The sequence below is a fragment of the Periplaneta americana genome, chromosome 10, assembly GCF_040183065.1.
Source record: "Periplaneta americana isolate PAMFEO1 chromosome 10, P.americana_PAMFEO1_priV1, whole genome shotgun sequence".
Classification (NCBI taxonomy): Eukaryota; Metazoa; Arthropoda; class Insecta; order Blattodea; family Blattidae; genus Periplaneta; species Periplaneta americana.
In genome coordinates this window covers 28,044,376-28,066,078 of record NC_091126.1, presented here as the reverse complement: position 1 = coordinate 28,066,078, position 21,703 = coordinate 28,044,376, and the positions used below count along the sequence as shown (strand labels likewise).

Here is a 21,703-nt window from a genome sequence, read left to right as displayed (position 1 = left end):
ACTTGGTCTTTTCGGGATTTACTTCCAAACCGATCGCTTTACTTGCTTCAAGTAAAATTTCAGTGTTTTCCCTAATCGTTTGTGTATTTTCTCCTAACATATTCACGTCATCCGCATAGACAAGAAGCTGATGTAACCCGTTCAATTCCAAACCCTACCTGTTATCCTGAACTTTCCTAATGGCATATTCTAAAGCGAAGTTAAAAAGTAAAGGTGATAGTGCATCTCCCTGCTTTAGCCCGCAGTGAATTGGAAAAGCATCATATAGAAACTGACCTATACGGACTCTGCTGTATGTTTCACTGAGACACATTTTAATTAATCGAACTAGTTTCTTGCGAATACCAAATTCAATAAGAATATCATATAATACTTCCATCTTAACCGAGTCATATGCATTTTTGAAGTCTATGAATAACTGATGTACTGTCCCTTATACTCCCATTTTTTCTCCATTATCTGTCGAATACAAAAAATCTGATCAATAGTCGATCTATTACGCCGAAAACCGCACTGATGATCCCCAATAATTTCATCTACGTACGGAGTTAATCTTCTCAAAAGAATATTGGTCAATATTTTGTACGACGTCAACAAAAGTGATATTCCTCGAAAGTTACCACAGTTGGTTTTGTCCCCCTTTTTAAAAATAGATACAATTATGGACTCCTTCCATTGTTCTGGTACAATTTCCTTTTCCCAAACAGCCTTTACTAATTTATAAAACGTAAGATTTTTCAAAATTGTTAGGTAGAAAGTTTTGTGAATACAGACGTTCTACTGGCGGGCAGACATTCATGCAGCGGTACTCACAGTCGGAGGGGGTGACGAAGACTTCCTATTTCCACGAGTATACTTTGTGCGAACTCACCTGTGAACGAGCAAGATTGTTATGAAATGTAAATAGGATTTGTAATTCACAAAGCAACCAGTATTGCTTTAGTTTAACTCTTTGCCGTCCAAGTTTTTATATTTCACATTTGCTACACATTTGTGTAACCGAAACGAAGTTTCCCTGGGGAAACCATTTAAATAATTTAGTCCGCATGACTTGTCGGTCCGGTTTATTCTGCTTGCATGGCGGATAACAAACCTCACACTAAAATTTCCATCAGCTAAACTAGCCCTCTACAATTCCTTGTCGCGTAATTGATATCATAGTCTGTAGTGGAATGTGTTTCCAGAGAATTCGCAGAGCAGTTCCAGGATTTAATTACATTTTTATTTCCTTAACCACTTACGTAGTCAAAAAGGATAATTCATAACGGACTGGCCGCGAAATAACTTGTTGACTTGTGTAATTTCAAGGGAAAAATTGTTCCGGGGCCGGGTATCGATCCCGGGACCTCTGGTTGAACGTATCAGCGCCCTTTCCAACTGAGCTAACCGGGAACTCCACCCGACACCTTCCCAACTTTTCCCTTTTATATTCCCACAACTCGCGTGGGCTGACGAAACGCCAGAGACCCACATCGAGTGCACACAATCTCTGTGTGACTTGGAATTTTGGTTTTCTGTTAACGTACACAGTGACGTATATATTATGCAAATCTAGTCTTTCAGGTAAGGCTCCCTGTAAAGCAGATTTGAATAATTTCAAGGGAAAAATTGTTCCGGGGCCGGACTTGTGTTTCGTAGTTCTAAGATTTGAACCCTTCCATATTCTTCTGAAGATCAATTCCTTTAACGACTTCCTGTAGAAACTCCAGTGACGAAGCTAAAGTGTAAATACTAAATAGGGTGAAAAATCTGCTTACCTTTTATACAGGGACATCATTTTATTTTTACTTCAATTTTTATTGTACCTGAGTTTTTGAATGTACTTCACTCCCACCCCTTCTACTAATGAAATTCAACCGTCCTACACACACATCCAAGACCGCATATACAGTCATAGTAACCTTACACTCATAGTAAACAGTACGTTCCAAAAATATGTTCGCGTTTTCCAGTGATGAAAGAGCTTTCAATATTGAATCATTTTCGCACAGGTACTGCCGTCCATTTGCCTACGTCGTATCCCGGTTTTCCCCATCAGCTTTTATTCGCCAGCTAGTGGCTGGGCTGTCTTAGAACATTAATTTCTGTTAGGAATTTGACGTCTACGTAATATTATACAACTGTTTAGATAACTTAAATAAAAAGGCCTCGTTAAGTAATTAACTGTCACGTGATTTCCTCCCTTTCTACGACCCTACAACATAACCACTTGGACGGACAGTAGATATCATGTCTGAATAATTTTATCTTTTCGGATCGGACAGAAGTGAAGATTAAATTTACAGTACGTAAGGTACTCTTTTATAGAGTAGGTACAGAATTATTTCAACATGAGTTATTCGTATGAAGGACGAAACTGGTAATTGGGATTAGGTACAGTAGTCTAAAGTGCGTTAATATGCACATTACAACTGAAGTCTGTATCGAAATGAACGGCCACCATTGTCAAAAATGTGTTTAAATATCCATATTATGGTTATTTTTCAATTTAACTTCAGTCTCTATATTGTACACTAATGTGCTGTAGACAGTATAATGTACACTGCATAATGAATACGTCCACATGGACAGCTCAGTTCGTGAGTAAAAACACTCATTGTTAATACTGTACTGTATTTTGATTAAACAAAAACCTAATGAAAATGATCAAACTCGAAAGCGCGATATTTCCTAGTTTAACTAAATGGATGAACTACTTTTCTTCCCTCCTATACCTAGTAAAGTGATTTGTTGTATATTACGCCAGTATCATCGAACTCCAGTCGTGGAAGGGGGTAACAAACGGCGTTGATCCAACGGTATAGCCAGGTTAATATTAATCAGAAGTTAGTAAAAATAAAATGATGTGCCTGTATTTTTATACAGCAGATGTCCTCGGATTTTCTATCAACATTTTTGTAACGCAGACACCACAAGGCGATGATGCCCACTCATTTTCACCCTCAAACAAAATACAGGTATAAGAATATAACTTATTTGTCTCAAACCGCCATATTAGCCGAGGTTATTTCTTATACTATGACAATTGAAAATTTCTATTTTGTCTTCCTCCACCCGCTATTTTAATATATAAATATAGCGTCGATCTCCTATCTTTGTAAGCACATACTGTTTCATACGTCCAACTTGAAAACGATTTCTCTTTTACTTCTACAAATAATGACCTCAATGTTCTCTCAATATGAGCCATTTTACACAAAATTAATATGTAAAACACACACGCATGCACTTCTGATTAAACTACCACTCAATAACGCAGGACACCAATATAGGGCAACGTATTATTGTAAAAGTGAGGCTAGCCGCGTTGCGTACCCAGATGTAGCGAATCGATACCATTCAAGCTTGCGAGTCAAGGTCATAGCCATGCCTTTAGAGCAGCGGTCGTCAGCACAGAGCATCCTGGGATTAGCGTCGCTTACCCGCGGAGAACACAGTGCACCAACTTGAAAACGATTTCTCTTTTAATTCTACAAATAATGACCTCAATGTTCTCTCAATATTAGCCATTTTAAACAAAATTAATATGTAAAACACACACGCATGCACTTCTGATTAAACTAACACTCAATAACGCAGAACACCAATATAGGGCAACGTATTATTGTAAAAGTGAGGCTAGCCGCGTTGCGTACCCAGATGTAGCGAATCGATACCATTCAAGCTTGCGAGTCAAGGTCATAGCCATGCCTTTAGAGCAGCGGTCGTCAGCACAGAGCACCCTGTTGCTAGCGTCTCTTACCCGCGGAGAACACAGTGCACCATGGTGCACTCGTAGCTGGTAGCGGGTATGCGTTCTACCTCTTCCTGCTACACGACGGGGCACACGGGACGACTCCGCTTAGCCTTTACACATTTCAGCGAGTGCTGACGACCACTGATTTGGAGGCTTCTGCCAGAAGACTCGCACTGAATTCTCCTTCCTGGATTGGCTGCCAACAGTGAACTTAATATATGGAAGGATCGCAGTGATATCAAGTGTTACGATACATCATTATTACGAACTTATAGGTTTACTGTTACTAGATATAGCTCAAAATTTTTGGTAGCCCAAACCTCAAAAGCCTCTTAAGAGATTCGCCACTAAGCAACTCTATGGCCATTGTGAATCACAATTAAAATTTTTATTACTCTCTCTTTTGGGAGTTAATGACCTTCTGAGTGGGTAATGGCTTGCACGAAGCACATTTATGGACTTGTTAGCTGCTGCGACGCCCTTTTTAAACCACTGGTGCTAAAATTTGATTTCAGTTACGCGTAACTTTCTCGTCTTGTTTGTCTTCTGAAGTATTAATGTTCCATGCATGATATTTGGAATACACATTTTTTAGACTATTAGGATTCTCATATCCAGAAAGGCATATAAAGTGTTAGTAGCAGTAGCAGCAGCAGGAGTAGCAGTAGTAGTAGTAGTAGTAGTAGCAGCAGCAGCAGTTTGCCTGGCAGAGTTAAGGCCATGAGGCCTTCTCTTCCACTCAACCAGATTTCAATAATATACATGAAATACAAAATTAGATTACAAAACAACACAAAAGAAAATACCTTAGAAATTACATAAAATATAGTAGAAAATTACAATAGTCAAGATCAGTTACATAATATAAAATTACAAATAGGCAAGATCGGTTACATAATATATAAAATAAAGTAGAAAATTACACACGATCAAAATCAGTTACATAGCATAAGGGGAACACACACACTCAGACACACACACACACACACACACACACACACACACACACACACACAAACACACAATTTATAAGACCTAAAATGCCCGAGATAAATTCGACGATTAATTCACTATACAGTTAATATACAAATAGGAGAATACATGTGGGTTACAAGACATAAAATGTTGATTAGCAAAGTCGTACTAAATGACGTACAAACACGAATGATTAAGTAATATATCAAGATAATAAAAAAAAGAAAAGAAAAAAAGAAGAAGAAGAGAGAGGAGAAAAAAATAACAACTTGGTCATTTAAGACTATTTAGAAACTTCCGCAAGAGTCTAGTTCTGTTCAATAAAAACATTTCTAAATAGAGTGTACTTAAAAGATTTTAGACTCCGACTGCTCCTGATTTCCTGTGACAGGGAATTCCAGGAACGAGCTGTGTGTATTGTGAAGGAAGCAGAGTAGAGAGATGTTTGATGGAATGGAATTGATAGAACAAGGTTAGGCCTATGCTGTGAACGTGTATCACGGTTGTGGTGGGATGTTAGTTGGGAGGCCGGAGGAAAAAAGACCTTTGGGAAGGCCGAGAAGTAGATGGGAGGATAATATTAAAATGGATTTGAGGGAGGTGGGATATGATGATAGAGACTGGATTAATCTTGCTTAGGATAGGGACCAATGGCGGGCATATGTGAGGGCGGGAATGAACCTGCGGGTTCCTTAAAAGCCAGTAAGTAAGTATGTATTAGGATTCTCATACAAAAGGTTATATACAGAATGAACCGTGTGTAATGTTAATTTGAGGAAGTTTTTCTGTGAGATATTTCAAATAAGAAAGTTTAATGCAATTCAGCTTGTATTTTTTCTACCTTTTCGAGATAAAAATTGTTTTATATCAAGCATTACATAGCTTGTTTTGGGAAAACCATTGATTTAAGGGTGTATGTACGTGAACGATCACAAATAATATCAGAAAATGCCGTTTCTAAATTTCTAAATGTTATAAGGAAATGAACTCACAATTAGACAAAAATTACAATGTACCACAACAAGACTTATTAGAATTTAAATATCTGATAAAAGTATAAAAAAGGTTACTAATAATATTTTTTAGAATTCACTTTTTACTCTAAATTAAATTTTTCAAAATTTGAAAATTTTCACATACATTATTTCATAACTCCACAACCATTAGAGATAGAATTCTGAAATTTAGTACACTGATTTAACATGCATTTATGCAAAAGGTAGACTACAATAATGCCCATTTCTTTAAAAATAGAAAAATTAGGTCACAAAACATTATGGAAATTTTAATATATTTTGTATAGTACAAATAAAAAAATAATTGTATTAAAATAAACAACTCTACATGTCTGAGAGTAGTCTACTTTTCAGAAATAAGTGTTTACTACATTCAGGAAAAATATTAAAGATGTCAGAGAGACCATAACAATGTTATGGTTACCAAATGATGTAACTGCAGAATTGTTTTTTTTTTCATACTTTGGTAAAACTGGTTTGAAAAATATTATTGGTAACTTTTTTATACTTTTATCAGATATTTAAGTTCTAATAAGCCTTGTTGTAGTACCTTGTTATTTTTATCCAGTTGAGAGTTCATGTTCTTATAAAATTTTAGAAATTTAGAGCCTGCAATTTCTGATAGTATATTTGATCGTTCACGTACATATACCCTTAATTCCGATATACTCAGTCAGTTTTAGAGAGCAGTATGTTATGATAATAAATGATTGAAAGAGTTTTAGTTTTGTCCTTTAAATGTGCAGAAATTTGATGCGAACAAGTGTAACCTTTCGTTCTTCAAAGGAATTGTAAAATGTTGTATTTGTTCGGATCAAATTTCTGCACATTTAATGGACTAAACTAAAATTATTCCAATCATTTATTATCATAATACTCTGCTCTCTAAAATTGATTGAGCATATTGGGTATGGTATATGGTATATTTCTCAATATACTCGGTCCTGCTGGCCCTTCACATTTCTGTATTCGGGCCAGCATTTCCTTACTTACACTATTTACAATTTTAACAAAGCCGTGATGTGACCCTTGAAGCCTGTCCATGTTCCTTTCACTTTCACTTAATATTAATTTCTTGTCTTATTCCTACATTCAACTTCATTCCCCTTTTCTCATAACTAACTAAATACTACCGTCTTGTAAATAACATAATACATTTATATATATTATTTCAATGTACCGAAGTACATATGATATTTCCATGCAGATATTCTGCGTCATCATACGATGGAAGAGTAATGGAACGGAGAAAAATTCTCTCCGGCGCCGGGATTTGAACCCGGGTTTTCAGCTCTACGTGCTGATGCTTTATCCACTAAGCCACACCGGATACAACCCCGACGCCGAACAGACGTAGTGCAAAGGGCGGCCACTAGAGGGAACCCAAGAGTTGGAACTCAATCAGAGACGATTCTGTTCGGCGTCGGGGTTGTATCCGGTGTGGCTTAGTGGATAAAGCATCAGCACGTAGAGCTGAAAACCCGGGTTCAAATCCCGGCGCCGGAGAGAATTTTTCTCCGTTCCATTACTCTTCCATCGTATAATACATTTAACCTTACGTATTTAATATAGAACCCTAACCCTCGTTGACTATTTCCCTAAAAATTCACCCTATTATTAAATACACTGACTAAGCACTTCTTATACTACACATTCGCGCTCGCAGCCTACACATTTGTTACACTTTATTTATAACCGTATTAGAACAAAACTATTATTCAATAACCCTGAAAAAATGTCGCAGTTCAATTTGAATTATCCATTACATAACTTACACCAGCTATTATTTGAACCCACTAATACACCACTTTCTGAGATTATAAACAGTTTTTTCTTCTCTATTGTCCCCTCGTTTCGAACTCCTAGTACGATTTGCACTCTCAATATTTCCCCTTCTATTCCCCGCACTTATTTCATTTCCTCGATCACTACTCTCTTCTTTCGATGGTTCAGCATTCTTCTCTCCCCCCTTCTGCCTTTCTTCTCATGTCTTCTCTTGCATTTCCTCCATTAGTCTTGTCTATGCTCCTGACCTCAGACACTACCAGTTGTTTCCCTAATCCTTCGTCCGCAGTGTTTTATATCTGCCTCACGTTATGTTTTCCTCCTTGGTTTATTCTGGTCAGCTGTTTCGTACTCGAAGTAGACGTCAGGTATCGTCATTGTCCATCTCTCGTTTCATTGATATTGAAGTTTTGTGTCGTATGCATTTTTCCATTCTTCCTAGCGTGCTACCTTGACATACGCATATTTTCGCGTCCATTGAACCTCCGTTTCAATGCGCCTTGATTCGCCTGGCTTTGCTAGATTTCGGTCCGAAACTCTGGTTTGTCTCAATTCTTTCCACAGTATTCGAGAACGTACAATTTATCATTGATTTTCAATTTATCTATGCCTCAGACTAAGCAGATCTTTCCTCTGATTCACTTTTACACTTCACACGTCTTAGTTTGCACTTGCTTGTTTCTTTACTATCACATGACTCGCTGAATTTTTATATAGTTTCACCTATTTTCTCGCACATCTTTTTTTTTTAGTTCCCTCTCCAAAACCTCCACGATTTCTGAACTTGACCCTCTGCGCTCTCGTTGACAGTTGTCCTTAAATATCACATAACTCGCTGCATTTTATATAAGTTTCGTCTACTTTCTCGCGTATCTTATTTAGTTCTCTCTCAAACATCTGCATATTGGGTATTAAATCAGTGGCTTTCTCAAAACATGCTGTGAAATATTTCATAGAAAGCAATTTTTTTTCTCGAAAAGGAAGCAAAAGAGAGTAAACTTATATTAAACTTTTTTGTTTGAAATATCTCAAAGAATAACCCCTTGAAATTAATGACATTACTTATTGTTACTCTGTATATTAGAAAGTATTAATACTACATGTATGATATTTGGAATACACATTCTTTAGACTTAGTACACTTTCTCCGCAAGAGGGATTTTTATTTTGTTTCATTTGGAAAATATCTCTCCAAATTTCTACAAAAGTATCTGTAAAATGCATTCTTAAAATAATACGATCGTTCATCTTAAAAATTTGAAAGCACATATTAATTTATGCTCCAGGCATTTAAGGGCGGCCGGGTAGCTCAGTTGGTAGAGCAGCTGGCTACGGACTGGAAGGTCCGGGTTTCGATCCCAAGTGGTGACGGAATTTTTCTCGTTGCCAAACTTCCAGAACGGTCCCGAGGTTCACTGTATAAAATTGAGTACCGGGTCTTTCCCGGGAGTAAAAGGCGGTCAGAGAGTGGTGCCGACCACACAACTTCATTCTAGTGCCGAGGTCATGGAAAGCATGGGGCTCTACCTCCATGCCCCCCAAGTACCTTCATGGCTTGTGACGGGGATACCTTTACCTTTTTTTACCAGGCATTAAAAAAAATGTGCTTTTTTGAGCAAAGTGTCAAAGAGGTTTCGTTTTCGTCCATTTTAGCGAATTAGTGTAACATGGTACTTTTTTTTTTTCAAAATTCGTGCCCCCCCCCTTTTTTCTAATCTCGAAGTGAAGTTATTGCAGCTATATTATTTTCACATACCAAAAAAAGAGAAAATATGCATCAATAGGGAAAAAAACTACAAATTATACCATTATCTCCCTTTATGACGGGAATATAAACGCAGGCATGCTATTTCCATTGTGTGGTTATAACGACTTTAGAATGAGTTTAATGAAAGTATTAAATCGGAAGTAACTGGAGATATTCTACACAATAGTAAAGTCTTTGTGGATCATACATACTACTATTTTCTCCGCAGGGGGGCCCACAGGCAAGTACCTCAGCCTTAGGCTTATTGTGCAACCATCTTATGTTGGAATGATTGTTGAAGTCCATTTAGGATCGCCCCTCAAGCGCATGATTCATTGCATGGTGCCATCGTATCGATTCAACCACAGCATCCAGTTCTGACTGGAGACCTGCCTGTGATGTTATTCTACAGCCTCCTCAGATCGATGGCATCTGTTTGCAATTCATGTGCCTGAATCTGCTGCATCCTCAACCACAAGGCCATGCCGCCGTCGATTGCACGACTATATTCGAGGGAGCTACACTCCCCCGATCTAATCGCAGTCCGCTTATTGAAGCTTATGCAGTTTCTCTGGATATGTGCAGCTCCCGCACACAGACGCCATCTGTAAGCGGATACCGGAACCATGTTCATTCATTCATTCATTCATTCATTCATTCATTCATTCATTCATTCATTCATTCATTCATTCATTCATTCATTTTATTTCATAGATCTTACATGGGTAATGAAGCTTTAAGATGTGGAACAAGTCAAAATTTTACAATATTACAATTGAAGATATTATTACAAAAACAACCCTAGTCAAAATTGCTATTTTTCAGGAGAACAATAAAAAAATAAAAGAATAATACATGTCAGCTATTTCCGTTCAACTGGTCTTTTATTCTTGTGTCTATTGCACTTGACATGGACCTTTTTGGAGTCCATATATATTTAAAATAGCAGCAAATGTGTCCTTAACTGAATTTCATTAAAAATGACTAGGGCTGTTTTTGTAATAATGTCTTCAATCACAATTTTACAATTTTTTTTACAGTTTTACAGTTTAGTAATTTTCTACAATTTTTACAATTTTGTGCAATTTTTTACAATATTTTGGCGAGATGTAGTGAGATGAGGTGAGGTCCGAGAATTCGCCAAAAGATTACCCGGCATTTGCCTTTTGGTTGGGGAAAACCTCGGAAAAACCCAACCAGGTAATCAAATCAAAGGGGGGAAATCAATTCAAAGGGGTTGATGCCCAGGACTTGCCATAGACCATCCGGCTTCAGTCCCACGGCTGCGGAAAACCTCGAAAGAAACCATTCATTGAGACCAGAGGGGGATCCAACCCAAGCGCGAACGCAGCTCCGGATCAGCAGCCCAGCGAGTCTGCCGACTGAGCTACATCGATGGCTCTACTAAAAGTATACAATACAAAGCCAATCAGATTATTAAATTTACAAACGCAAACGATCATTCATCAGTTGAGCTATATGTATAATAGGCCTACAAAACAAGTAAGTTAATTAAATTTAAGGCATAAACAATTCAATCAGTTGTGATATACAGAAATAGATAATACATACCATGCAAACTACTTCAAATTACAAACACAAACAATTTATCAATAGAGCTATACAGATTACTATTCAGTTTAAAGCATATACAATTCATTGGCCAAAAATATATACAAATATATACAATACAAAGTAAGCAGATTAATTTAATTTACAAGGATACTTTCATTAAGCTATACAAATTGTTGTAATGAATATCAAGTAGATTAATTCAATTTATAATCATATACAATTCATCAATTGAGCTATACAGACCACCATTCAATTTACAGTAGGCCTATATACAATTCATCAGTAGAGCTACACTGACTAGTAACAGCATATACAATTCATCAGCCAAACTATACAAACATATACAATCAAATTAGTTCAATTTACAAACTTATATTCGTTAAGCTACACAAATTGTACAATTCATATGAAGTAGATTAATTCAACTTATAAGCTTAAACAATTCATCAGTTGACCTATACAGTATACTTTTCAATTTACAGCATATACAATTCATCAGTATCAAGTCTTCCTGGTCAATCTGTAGCTTACTTACTTACTTACTTACTTACTGGCTTTTAAGGAACCCGGAGGTTCATTGCCGCCCTCACATAAGCCCGCCATCTGCCCCTATCCTGAGCAAGTTTAATCCAGTCTCTACCATCATATCCCACCTCCCTCAAACCCATTTTAATATTATCTTCCCACCTACGTCTCGGCCTCCCCAAAGGTCTTTTTCCCTCCGGCCTCCCAACTAACACTCTATATGCATCTCTGGATTCGCTCACACGTGCTACATGCCCTGCCCATCTCAAACGTCTGGATTTTATGTTCCTAATTATGTCAGGTGAAGTATACAATGCGTGCAGTTCTGCGTTGTGTAACTTTCTCCATTCTCCTGTAACTTCATCCCTCTTAGCCCCAAATATTTTCCTAAGAACCTTATTCTCAAACACCCTTAATCTCTGTTCCTCTCTCAAAGTGAGAGTCCAAGCTTCACAACCATACAGAACAACCGGTAATATAACTGTTTTATAAATTCTAACTTTCAGATTTTTTGACAGAAGACAAGATGATAAAAGCTTCTCAACCGAATAATAACACGCATTTCCCATATTTATTCTGCGTTCAATTTCCTCCCGAGTGTAATTTATATTTGTTACTGTTGCTCCAAGATATTTGAATTTTTCTACCTCTTGAAAGGATAAATTCCAATTTTTATAGTTCCATTTCGTAGAATATTCTGGTCACGAGACATAATCACACAATCTGTAGCTATTAAGATTATTAATGAGATGATACTGATGAAGGCGAAATGAGTCCGAGGTCAACGCCGAGAGTTACCCAACAGTTCTGCTTCGAGTGGTTGAGGGAAAACCTGAGAATAAACCCCAACCATACCTGACTATGATTTGAACTCGGGCGTTCTCGTATCACGGTCAGGAAGGCTAACCGTTACTTCACAGCGGTGGACATGCATAGCACTTACGTTCGCCGGTTTCAAATCCGAATGTCTAGCGTGGAAAGCCGATTCACTAGACGTTTCATTTAGTCTGTCTTGTTACTTAGAAAATTCATCTTAGCATTGCAGTAGGACTTGCAATGTGATTTATTGTACACGTGACTACGAAAGCGATACAAGCCGAACCGAAGAGTGCGGCACCTTGTGAAATACAGTTTCAACAAGTTCATACTTGACCCAGGATTTATATGATTCCCATAGTACAGCTTTCCTTTCACACCGAAATATTACACGTTGCACATCGTGATTAATGTAATGAGCGCATCAATTGGATTCAACACACGTACGAAACGTAGGCAATTCGTCGAAAGTCCTTTCTGCAATTTGCACTTCCAGAGAAGTTGCTGTCACGATTATTTTTAACAAGCAGCTAACTCCTTTTTCTTTAGAAATAAAAAATATATAAGTAGCTCTCCCCTTCTACCAAACAATATTTTCCATTTGCTGTTCACGTCTCAAGAAATTTCACGCCTGTGTTGAATCGCACGGCAACACTGACCTGAAGACTGTATGGGCGTTACGGTAGAGACCGGGCATTACGTAATGGGCCATAAATTAAACAGTGGTCAGACAGAAGATTCTCCGCGCGCAACCAATTGTTAAAAGTGAGACGTAATCTGGCCAACACCCTTATTGGAAAATGCCTCAGTCATTTGGGAAGTAGCCGCTTCGAACCCCAGCTCTGACTCCACATTATAAGCCTACGGTAGTATTAGATTTTTACTCTCTCATATGAAATATAATAATAATAGTAATAATAATAATACCAGTAATAATAATAATAGTAATAATAATAGTAATAATAATAATAGTAATAATAATAATAATACTAGTAATAATAATAATAATAATAGTAATAATAATAGTAATAATAATAATAGTACTAATAATAGTAATAGTAATAATAGTAATATTAGTAATAGTAATAATAGTAATAATAATAATAATAATACTAGTATTATTAATAATACTAATAGCAATAATAATTTCATTTTTTTTTTATTTTATTTAGAATATTAACGTGCAAAAACAACAGCACAAGGCCAATTACAGTTTTGCACGATACAAAACAGAACAAAACAACAAATGATGATGAGAATGAATGATAGAAAATGGCAATGAGATGAAATACAAACAATATAATGGTCTACATAATCAATGATCAAATAATAATTATAAAATTAGTACAATGAGATAATTGAAATAATGGAATAGTCTACATTAATCAATTGACCAAATGCAAGAAATAAAATGGACAAATAATTATTAAAATAAGATCAGTGAGTTAAAAACTTAAAGATATACTACACATTAAATGGATCCAAGTTGAATCCATGCAAATTAGCATATTTAATGCATCTGCAGACCGGAGAGAGAGATTTAGGATTCTTATTATAAAACAATTTATGAAATCTTAAACCATTAGCAGGAATACGAAGACTGATATTGCTTATGAAAGATTCACAATCAATATCACCCTTAATGACTTTGCAAAAAAATAAATAATCAAGATCCTGACGTCTGGTGAACAAACAACCGCAATTGAAATAATTGCATTTAATCTCATAGTTATAATCGGAATTTGGTAAAAATCTATAAGAACACAGGGAAATAAATTTTCTTTGAATATTCTCCAATTTAGCCGAGTCAGTGGAAGTAATGGAGTTCCATACAACAGATGCATATTCAAGCTTGGATCTAACCAACGTATAGTATAAAATTAATAAACACATAGGAGTGGAAAAAGAATAAGTTATAGACCTAATTAGACCAAGCATTCTTAACGAATGGGTATAAATATATTGCACATGATCATGGAAATATAATTTTGAATCAAGTAGGACACCAAGATCTCTAATACAATCAGTCCTAGTAATTACGACATTACTGAGAGAATAGTTAAATTTTAGGGAGATAGTTTTCCGTGAAAAGGAAATAACAGAAGTTTTGGATTGATTAATTTTCATTCCATTTTCAACAGACCATTGTGAAATTGAATTAATGTCTTTTTGAAGAATTTGACAATCAACCAAACTATTAATTTTGCGAAAGATTTTGAGATCATCCGCAAATAAAAGGCAGCTAGAACTTATTCTTTTTCTTATATCATTTATAAATAATAAAAATAATAGAGGTCCCAATAATAATAATAATAGTAATAATAATAGTAATGATAATAATAATAATAATAGTAATACTAATAATAGTAATAATAATAATATTAATAATAATAATAGTAATAATAATAATAATAATAATTCTTTATTTAAACTGGCAGAGTTAAGGCCATAGGGCCTTCTCTTACACTCTACCAGGTCACAAAGTATACAAGCAGTTAAAATTTAACAAAAAGTTAAAGAACAGAATACTAACATATTACAAAAAAATAATAATAGCATAATAAAATCGACACTAAACAACATGAAAATAATACCATAATAGAAAAAAAATAAAATACATTGGAATGTAGTGAAAGCAACTCATTTAGTACAAATGGTTAATATGGAAAAACTTAAGGAAGAATATATCAAAATGGAATGTAATAAAATAATAATAAAAAAGAAAAGAAATACGGAAATTAAATAAAATTGACGATAAAAAGGCTATGATAATAAATTCATCGGCTGATAAAGAGAACAAAAAAGGGAAAGGAAGGAAAAAGAAATATATAGCCTATATTTTTACAAAACTATGGCAGAGAAAAGGGCTTATAACTGAAAGGAATCTAATTCAAAAAGTGCAATTTTAATTTATTTTTGAAACTAGACAATGTCTGACAGTCTCTGATATTTTGTGGTAGAGAGTTCCAGAGATGAGCTGCAGAGACGGTGAAAGATGAAGAGTAGAAGGATGTTCTGTGTTTAGAAATGGAGAGTGTGATATGGTGTTGTGAGCGAGTATCTATTTCCTGATATGAGGACAAATGTTGAAAACAAGAAGCTAGGTAGCTAGGGTTAGAGGTTTGAAGAATGTTGAAGAGTAAGGTGAGAGAGTGAATAGTTCTTCGCTCTTTGAGACGGACCCAGGACAGCATATTTAGTGAAGGTCTGATACGGTCAGATCTACGGACGTTGCAAATAAATCGAACGCATGCATTATGAACACGCTGTCTGTCAGTCTCATGTTAAGGTCAGTGTAGAGAATGTCACAGTAATCAAAATGAGGCATCAAGAGCGACTGCACTAAATTCTTCTTGAGAAGCAACGGAAGGAAATTTCGAATTCTTTTTAGTGCGTGAATTTTCATAAAAATTATTTTACATGTGTGTGTGATTTGAGTATTCCAACTTAAGTTTTTGTCCGTATAAATTCCTAGATTTTTTACTCTATCACTGTAAGGGATAATAGTTTCACCCATTTTAACAGAAGATAAGTCACCTGTGTTTAATTTACTTAAAAGTCGTTGATGTCCCATTATGATTGCCTGTTATTTCTCTGAGTTCAATTTCAGTCCAAACGTTTTCGTCCATGAATTGATTGATATAGAAGTGGAAAATTGTATAGCTCCAAAGAGTCTATTTCAAGATAACTTATGGATGAGGAACGGATTTCTAGGTGCTAAAAAGAGAGATTTAGGACTTTATAAAATTAAATTTAGTACTTTTATGAGTTTATATAAATTAAAAAATTAATAACTTTAATTTCAGTAAATATTTCATTTCAACTGGCATTTGTGTACAAAGAACTGGTGATAACAATGAGTGCTACTGAACTGAAGGCTCAAATTGTATCAGTATAAGAGACGATTGCTGATTAGTCAGTTTCATTTCGCATAACGAGGGTGTACGGATGCGAAAACTAATTTGTAAGCTGTCGCCTAACCTGAACAACCTACCACCCCTTTTATGTTGATTGGACTTTTCCAAACGAACTTCGATTCCAGGAAATTAGGTAAAATCTTCTTCGCTCCCCTTTTTAAACCAATTTGGGACGAACTTTCCAGACCAGTTTTTTCTGCTTTTTTATTTTAAATAGTATTTTTGTAGTTTTTTTTGGGCATTTTTACATTTTTAATACCGGTATTTCCATTTTAAATATACGAAAAATAATAGAAAGGCGCTTTTAGGCAGAAACATAGCTTTTAGTATTTAGATAACTTTTTGGTTCATTTAGACATTTAAGTTCCTATAGAATTTTAATAGGGGAATCCTGTGTACACGAACGTCTAGGACGTAGCATACAAAACAGGTACGGAACTAGATATTCGTTCCCTATTTATGTTGTTGTTTAGTCAACTGTCCGAAGACAGGTTTGAACCTCGTAAGTAACACCAATAAGTCATCTCTTATGAGGCAACTAGGCCAGGAAATAATGGGGTAGGGTCGCCAGTTCCTTTCCCCTTCAATGCATACATTGCCGATTAGTTACATACTCCATTAATCCAGCGTCTCTCAAACTTTTTTGAAGTGGGGACCACTTTTTAAAGTCAGAACAGTTCCGCGGACCACCTTACTCTTGTTCCCTACGAAAGCAAATTTATCATTTTCGTAGCATATTTTAATACCAGTATATTTATATTTTTAAATTGAATTAAGGTTCGGTACTTTGGTCCTCTGTTATGAATTCGGATGATCCCTGTCTGGATTACAGGCGCGGCGCCAGATGTGCAGGGAAAATATGTCGAGAAACACCACGTATATAGTGCTTTAAATCCCTCTTTTGTTGCTGAGAATAGAGTGCGAAGTCGATAGACGGGTAGGGTAATAAATTTAATAAAATGTTGTACTGGGAGAAAAAGTGAAATTCGATTGGCATGTGTCATTTCCAAACTCTGAGATTTTAAGCTATAGTGTCATACGCAATTCGTTTAAATTTTATTTTTTCTTCTGTCTTTTTTGAAGGACCACAAGGGCAGACCTCGAGGACCACAGGTGGTCCGCGGACCATAGTTTGAGAAACGCTGCACTAATCACATTTCAGATGCATAGGCCTACAAACAATTGTTTTCCTCTGACACATATCCCTACTTATGGAAGTAAAATATCCAATATATATCGTCTTTGCATCTCTCTAAAGTGATTTATCACAAAATATTTGTGTGATTTTGTTGAGACTCGGTATCTGGGAATTAACTGAGGCAGAAATGACGAAGTAGGATGTAATATTTATTTGAAGAAATAGGAAATAATGGTTAGCATATCATCCCCTTCATCCCGCCTGCTCGAATAAAGTCGCCAGAATTTTGCACATTTACCTCCGTGACAACCTCCACTGGCAGACTGCCCCTGTATTATTGTACATCCTTCAGAGAACTTGTAGACAGCTTGGCGTGACAATTACATTTCTTTATGTATACACTTTGCTACCAGACCTCTAGCCCAGAAACAAATCGCATAGCACAGTTCTGGTCGACAATGATATACTCGTGCATACGTAGGTGCCGCTATTTTTCAACTGCTGCTTCTTTGTTTCGCTTCTCCTGCTTGTGTGCTCATCGAGCACCTCGACACGTGGATAATACTATCATATAGCAATTAATAGATTCAGGTACTATCCGTATGATTCTGATTTTTAATCTTATCATTAGAGAAACTGATAAGGAATTATTTAACTCTTTGCTGTATCAAAATAAAATGGATAGTTTTCTTGCAAATTAAATAAAAGATTAACACGTATCGTTATTGCCTGTTATTAGGAAGTATGGCAACCATACTGCAGTGGTTAAGAGACGCAATGCTGCTATTCAGACCTGAGTTCGTATTGGTAGATGAGCCGGCGATGCGCTGTTGCCACAGTACTCAAATTTTCAGCCTAAATTTCTAATTAACCTTGCACTTAATTACGAAGTGCATAATAGGTTGTTTCTTTAAATTAATGTATTCTATTGCCCCCTTAAATTTTTAGAATTATATCACTTCCACATACAACAGGCAGAATAACAATCAAGGTTTAATATGGAGAAAGACGCCACTAGGTGTCAGAACGTCAGTTTGCTTTAAGCTTATTGCTGGTTTTGCATGTATTACATTTCTTCTCTGCAATAGGCTACTTTGCAGATAAGAATACTTAGGGGAGTGCCGGGTAGTATCGGACATCGGGTAATATCGGACAGTGAGTTTCTTTCATCTACCACACGATGATAGTACCTGATTGACATGGTTACGTTTCTGTGATGTCGCATAGAGAAACGTAACCATGCCATTCAGGTACTACCATATGGTGGTAGATGAAAGAAACGCACTGTTCGATATTACCCGATGTCCGATACTACCCGACTCTCCCCTAATTTTGTTACATAAATTATTAGTCGTCGTTTATACGAGTATTACATAGTAATCGAAGAGGAACAAGAGAACTTCGCTCTCTATTTGATTTTGAAATGTTTGTTAAATTTAAAAACTATGAACCAATATTTTTATAACTTTAAAAACGTATCTTCACACGCTTCCATTTCAAAAACTCATATTAAAAAGGCATGCTAATGCGGAAGGTTTTTCTTTTTTAATAGTTACAAGAAAACCTAATTATTTTACGATGCTGTAAGTTTTGCTACCTGATGGGATCCGACACATACAGTATGTAAACAAAATAGTAAGTTATGGAAGAAATAGAGTTGGAAATTGATATATATTTAATGCTTAAAATAACGGTGCTATAGACATTCATTTTTACTAACTATAAATGAATAAAAATAATCTCTAGTGTACTAAATAGCTTCTTCCATTGTTACAACAGGTATTCAAACACAACTGAGTAGACACACGAACAATTCAAGAACAAGTCAAGCAAACTGTTGTGATGCAATAGAGCACTCGGAGAACTACCATGTGTGAGGTAAGTAAACCAAATACTAGATTCATTTTGGCTGTGTGGTTTTGAGTGGAAAGTGATGTTTATAATATGGCTGGCGTATAGCTTACTGGTTGTCGAACTTTAAGGGGAGAGGATGGTATTTTTTTTACTTTTTTCCTATTTGGTGTAAAATAATAATTTGTTGTATGTAGAGAGCTCATAGCTGGGGCAATTCAACCAAATAAAGATATTTAGAAAAAAAATATATTTTGGGGCCCAAATTTGAAAAAATACACCCAATGCAGAATTGAACTAAAACCGATATATCTAAACCGTTTTTAAAGATAGATTCAAACCGTTTTTTGCAATGTATTTGCAAAAGCATGTTCTACAAACTGTCTGCAACAGAATTTTGATATTAGTCACTACGTTTGTAAAATAAACAATTAAAATTCAGTAACAATTTTCTGATTTCCTTTCTTGCAAACAAACGGAAGTATTTTTAACATGAAATCAATTAACAAACTTCTGTTACAGAGAAAAGTTTCCTAATAGTCTAAAGAATGTGTGTTCTAAATTTCATGCATGTATCTTTAATAGTTCAGAAATTATATCCATTTTTGTCTGGCAATGTAGCAAAAAAAATGAAGTTACTGGAAACCGATAAAAGCGGACGCGTGATTTAAAAATCCATAGCGCAGGACGCTTAAAAATGACGTCTCAGCATCCGATAAGAGCACAAATACCCACAAAATGTTATGCACTGCATTCCACACAGATCAAAGAGTATTTTAAAGAATTTTTTTTTTTGAAAATTTAATTTACCGGAAACAACAATAAAAGTGGGAGAGTGATTTAAAAATCTATAACGCAGGAAGTTTAAAAATGGCGACTCAACATCCGATAAGGGCACAAATACCCACAAAATGTTATGCTATGCATTCCACACATATCATAGAGTATTTTAAAGAATTTTTTTTTTAATTTACTCATTTTTCACCAAAAAAATACCATCCTCTCCCCTTAAGAAAAAATAACTTTTTCGTTTTAAACAAACATTTAGATTTCGACTTCTAGCCGGAATTTTGTTACACTGTGCTACGTTAGCACAAACGCCGATATCTAAGTGATAAGGGGACGAAGACTGTGACAAATTGGAGTGGATAGCTAAGTAACAGAATTTCGAGGACTGTGACAATATTAGACTGGGTTATACTCCGTTTGTGGACTCTGTAGAGTATAGGCCTAGGAAATGAAATAGGTCCTTTGCGCAAGTGGTGGATGGAGGGGGGCCAGTTCAATGACCGTCCTGGGCGAAAGCATTGCTTGAAAACGAGCGACTAAAATGCCATGCGTATCTTACCCCTTAGCGGCCGTGATCCGATGCAGCCCGCAACACATTCCCGCACTGATAGGCTCCGCCCATTCGCTTGTCATCGGCTCCACCCAAATGCGTCGACTTAAGGCTGGTTCACAATAAACCGGGAACGGAAACGAGAACCAGAACGGAAATGTTAAAATAAGTATTTAAATGTGATCGTTCACAATAGTTAATTGTCGTTTCCGTTCCCGGTTTATTGTGGACAAGCCTTAACTTTATAAATTTCACAAACGAATTGTAGATGAGGGGACAGCGTTTACCTCCATAACTAAGCTACGCTACAGCTCTTCAAACGCTGGCAGTAGGCTTATTACTTCTGCGACTTCCTCTAGTGACCGCTCTAATATAAAGTGTCTCTCCAAGTCAATCACAACACTTTAAATATCTACTGTTCCTACGTCGCTTTTAATTGATATGTAAAAGATAATGTGGAATTTAGGTAGGTCCAGAAGGGACACACACATTTCTACAAAAAGCATCTGTCTACAGACAGTCCATGTTACTTCTTACATGCATGCTATGTTTGGAAATTCGCTCCCTTAGTTCTGGTTTAAGTAAACAGTTGTAACCAATTTTTAGTTTTTATAATTACACACATATTATATGTTTAAGAATAGTGTTTCGCCCGAATTTATTGTAATTTAATTTATATTATTGCTTGTAAATTTCAAATGAATACAAGTTAATATAATATAATATACTTACTTACTTACAAATGGCTTTTAAGGAACCCGAAGGTTCATTGCCGCCCTCACATAAGCCCGCCAGCGGTCCCTATCCTGTGCAAGATTAACCCAGTCTCTATCATCATACCCCACCTCCCTCAAATCCATTTTAATATTATCCTCCCATCTACGTCTCGGCCTCCCTAAAGGTCTTTTTCCCTCCGGTCTCTCAACTAACACTCTATATGCATTTCTGGATTCGCCCATACGTGCTACATGCCCTGCCCATCTCAAACGTCTCGATTTTATGTTCCTAATTATGTCAGGTGAAGAATACAATGCGTGCAGTTCTGTGTTGTGTAACTTTCTCCATTCTCCTGTAACTTCATCCCGCTTAGCCCCAAATATTTTCCTTAGCACCTTATTCTCAAACACCCTTAACCTATGTTCCTCTCTCAGAGTGAGAGTCCAAGTTTCACAACCATACAGAAGAACCGGTAATTTAACTGTTTTATAAATTCTAACTTTCAGATTTTTGGACAGCAGACTGGATGATAAGAGCTTCTCAACCGAATAATAACACGCATTTCC

The 21,703-nt window shown here is 36.0% G+C and overlaps 1 long non-coding RNA gene across 1 annotated transcript in view; it reads left to right on the top strand.

The window, feature by feature from the left end:
• Nucleotides 1-21,703, top strand: part of LOC138707276 (uncharacterized) — a 568,249-nt gene that overhangs the window by 325,361 nt on the left and 221,185 nt on the right. Inside the window, exon 3 of the long non-coding RNA XR_011334147.1 lies at nucleotides 19,010-19,108. This is a non-coding gene — a long non-coding RNA (uncharacterized lncRNA). The remainder of the gene's footprint in view (nucleotides 1-19,009; nucleotides 19,109-21,703) is intronic.